At 33.9% G+C, this 4,430-nt stretch overlaps 1 pseudogene; it reads right to left on the minus strand.

Annotated features, from left to right (window-relative positions):
* Positions 1-1,028: 1,028 nt before the first annotated feature.
* Positions 1,029-3,952, minus strand: LOC123834632 (E3 ubiquitin-protein ligase Mdm2-like; annotated as a pseudogene).
* Positions 3,953-4,430: the final 478 nt, after the last annotated feature.

Below are 4,430 nucleotides of genomic sequence, written 5' to 3' on the forward strand. Positions count from 1 at the left end.
CTAAAGTTGGATGCTCAACTGACTGAGCCACCCAAGTGCCCCTCTGTTGATTTTTAAAGCCTGATGATTTGGGGACTGGTCTCTCCTGTGAAGGATCTAAGAGTTGGCATCTCTGATGTGAAGTTGGAATCTCTCACTCCTCAGTAAAAGGTTCCATACCTTTTATACCTCTCCAGATTGGGACTCACCATGAGTGTGGTGTTTTGTTTTTGTGTTTTTTTTTCTTGACAAGTCCATGTCTCTTCCTTCCTCCCCTCTTGATGCTGCCCTTTTCTTTTCTGTTGTGGAGACTGTTCATTCAATTATCAGGTCACTTTTATTTATTTATTTATTTATTTATTTATTTATTTATTTATTTATTTATTTATTGAAGATTTTGTTTATTTATTTGACAGAGAGAGAGAAGCAGCAGCAGAGGGAAAGGGAGAAACAAACTACCTGGTGAGCAAGGAGCCTGATACAGGACTTGATCCCAGGACCCCAGGATCATGAATCGGGTCACTTTTAGAAGTAATTATTCCAAATGTAATTACAGATTTTTTTAAATCAAACATTTAATATTTTTATTTGTAAATCAATAAATAATATATGTATATTGAAACTAAAAATTTAGACAATTTAATGCATAGGCATGGTGAATGAAACTATTTGCAGATTTGAATGTTTTGTAAGTAGCATAATCACTGCATACCATATCCTGAATGTACATAACTTACTTTTAAATGTCCTACTTAATTTTTTCAAGATCAGATACTTCTCTGAATTTAAAGGAAGTCAAAATCATTTAAAATATGAGGAGTATGGGTTAAGGATAAGCTTAAATATAAGCTTATCCAATTTAAATTACAATTTAATTTAAATTACATTAAAATCCAAATATAAATATAAACAAAAGTGAAGTTTTCTAAAGGGAAATATTTACTATTCCCCCTCCCAAAGCAGGTAAATTAACACTACAGAGTAGAAATCTACATGTACTGGGGTACTTTCTTGCTTTGATAAGTATAGAAAAAATAATTTCATGTTGTCTAAATTTTTAGGGTTATATAGTCAGAAATATAGAATTCTACTTTTATAGGCATGTCCACTAATGGAAATAAGAGCACAATCATTTGAATTGGTTGTCTACATACTGGGCAGGGCTTATTCCTTTTCTTTAGCTTCTTTTCACACGTAAAGCAGGCCATAACATGTCATGTTTTGCCATGAGCAATACAACCATATTTAGGTTGACCTTGGCAAATCACACAAGGTTCAACAGCACTAAGGGGAAAACTAGATTTCACGATTTTTTCTTTGTCTTGTGTTTCTTCCCTCTCAAACTCTTTGATGTCTTCTTGGCTGCTATAAATGATGCTGTTAGAAGTTGATGACTGAGAATAGTCCTCACTTTTTTGGGATTGGGAAGCTTATGTGATTTCATCATCATTTTCCTCAGCACATGATTCTCTGGAATCATTCACTGTTTTTTTTTTTTTTTTACAATCAGGGACATCAAAGCCCTCTTTTACTTGTGTTTAACTTTCTAGTGTGTCTTTCTCAGGCATTTTCCTTTTATCTTTCCCTTTATCTTCCTTTTATCTTCAGGAAGCCAATTCCCATGAAGGGCCCAACATCTGTTGCCATGAGGTAGAAGAGGAGGATTCCTTTCATTGCACGAAGTACACTTCCAATAGTCCACTAAGGAAATTTCAGGATCTTCTTCAAGATCCTGCCTGTTACACAATTACTCAATATAGCAATGCCAAGGCAGACTAGTGTGATTGCTGACTGGAAGGGCCCATAAGGAGTGACAGATAAACTGTAGCTATGGGAAACTTGATTGCTTAAAGACTTTAGATGTCATACACTGCTAAGAAAAAAGAAGGAGGAGGAAGAAGAAGAGGAGGAAAAGGAGGGGGAGTGGGAGGAGCCATTATGAGGAATTGGCACAGACACAAAGAAACTAAGAATTCATGGAGAGTTTTTGGGTAGGTTGCATCTAATGCAATTCTTTGCCATTTAAATGTCAAGTTTGGTACTTTCCCATTTTTAGTGAGCTCTAAATTATAAGTCATCTTGAAGCTAAAACTATTCCTCCAGTCATAATTCCAAGGTAAATTATTTTGGAAGGATCAGGCACTCACCCACTTTCATCTCTTTCCTACTATGAGAATTAGTGGTAATAGCATAAGTATTATTTTTTCTTGGGGAAATATTTTCTGTTTTTCTAGGGAAATAAAAATTTTTCTTGCTAAAGATTTCCTTTAAAAAATTTTGAGTTTCTATGGTAATTTTATATATTCCTACACTTTTCAACTTAATTTTAGCTTAAAATTTACATGAAGTAATTTAAAGAAGGATTTTAAACCTGATTACATGAAACAAATTGTTTTGAATTTCACACCCCTATAAGGTTCATGTAAAGTGTATGAGGGGCAATTGGATATTTTTAGTGTTCAAATAGAAAATTTTTCGTTATTTTCATATATACTCACTATTTCTGACCTTTCTAATTTTGATATTTAAGAGTTTAAGGATACTAGTATCCTTAAACATTAAATTTTTTATTTTATTTTATTTTTTTTTAAGATTTTATTTATTTATTTGACAGAGACAGAGATAGCAAGAGCAGGAACACAAGCAGTGGGAGTGGGAGAGGGAGAAGCAGGCCTCCCCTCGAGGAGGGAGCCCGATATGGGACTCGATCCCAGGACCCCGGGATCATGACCCAAGCCGAAGGCAGACGCCCAATGACTGAGCCACCCAGGCGCCCAAACATTAAATTTTTATTAAAACAAAGATATACAGAAAATATTACTTTGTCAAATTGTCTCACTATATGATCCTCCCGTTGAGATAAAGAATCATCCACTGTATGCAGTTTTCAGTTTATATGTGAGGTAGATGTTTTTGTGCAAAAATATCCATTTGTTGACATTTCTGTTTGTCTGCAATCCTACTTCAATGAGTAATCACATATTAGAAATATTAGGGGCACCTGGGTGGCTCAGTCATTAAGCGTCTGCCTTGGGCTCAGGTCATGATCCCAGGGTCCTGGGATAGAGCCCCGCATCAGGCTCCTTGCTTGGCGGGAAACCTGCTTCTCCCTCTCCCACTTCCCACGCTTGTGTTCCTTCTCTCACTGTGTCTCTCTCTGTCAAATAAATAAATAAAATCTTAAAAAAAAAGAGAAATATTAGGCAACTCACCAGTCACATTTTAAATCCTGTACACATACAGAAACATCTTCAAAAATAATATAATGAAGTAGTGCTTAAAATTTTGTCAGTCATTGCCACAAATATTTCTGAGATTCAGCAAAGTTTTAGAAGAAAGTTTTCGTGTAAAAATATGTGAGATATGTCTGAATATTTAAAGATTTAACAATTATCTTATCAAAAGTGATATTACTAAGAAGTTATAAAGTCAGAGTGGGGTGGGAACTCAGGATTTTCAACAGAGTCTAACATTTTCTTTTCACTAGTGGCTTTCAGAAATATTTTAGCTATAGAACTCTTTTTTCAAAAGAAGACTAACATGAAAACCTGATAAATAAAAATAGAAGTATTCAAGCTGAAATCAGAATAACCTATTATTCTTCTTGTTCTTTCCACGTACCCACAACACCTGTTTTGTGGTATCTGGGGATCCCTTGGGTTCCTTGGAGAACTTTCATAACATTTTATTATTTCAAGTTGACAATTCAAGTAGGATGGGTTTTCAATTTATGTTCATTATAAATGTAATGTATTTACAATTAGTAATACTTATTTATCACAGTTATAAATGGATTCAGCAATCATAATTTTTTTTTCAGTAGTAGATAACCGAAAGCCAGACTCACACTGGTTTTAAAAAAAAACTAGAGGTTTATTACTCTCTTAATATAACAAAAGAAGTAAAGGTAGGTAGCTACTGATGTTAGTTCAGTAGCTCAAAATTTGAGATGATTTCCTTACCTGTCTCTCATGGTCACAAAATGGTCCTGAGACTTCAAGCTTTGGAACCATCATTTAAGACAAAAAGAAACTTCCTTTATCAAGAAGACCCTTTCCCCAGAATCTCCTCAGCAAACTTCCACTTATGTCACATAACTCCTTACTGTGTTATATAGCAACTGCTACCTGAAAATGGTGATTAACAACATGCATACTTAGCTTTTCCAGCCTCATAATGGAGGTGAGTTGAGAAAATTGAAACATGACTTTTGATAACCATTTAATAGTGTCTAACATAGTCATATTCAAAACTGAAGTAGAACTTATTAGATAATATAGATTTTTAAACTTGGAAGTAATTAATTTTAATCTTTAATTTTAGTAATTAATTTTAATCTAATTTTAATTCTTTAATTTTATAGTGGTGAGGATGTTATTGGTGATTCTATCCTTGTATTAATTTAAAATTACTGAGATCTCTGAAAATGTATTTTAAAACCCTAGAATCTT

The sequence above is a fragment of the Mirounga angustirostris genome, unplaced genomic scaffold, assembly GCF_029215605.1.
Source record: "Mirounga angustirostris isolate CCGP_5_RB_7025 unplaced genomic scaffold, mMirAng1.0.hap1 SCAF_1, whole genome shotgun sequence".
NCBI lineage: Eukaryota > Metazoa > Chordata > Mammalia > Carnivora > Phocidae > Mirounga > Mirounga angustirostris.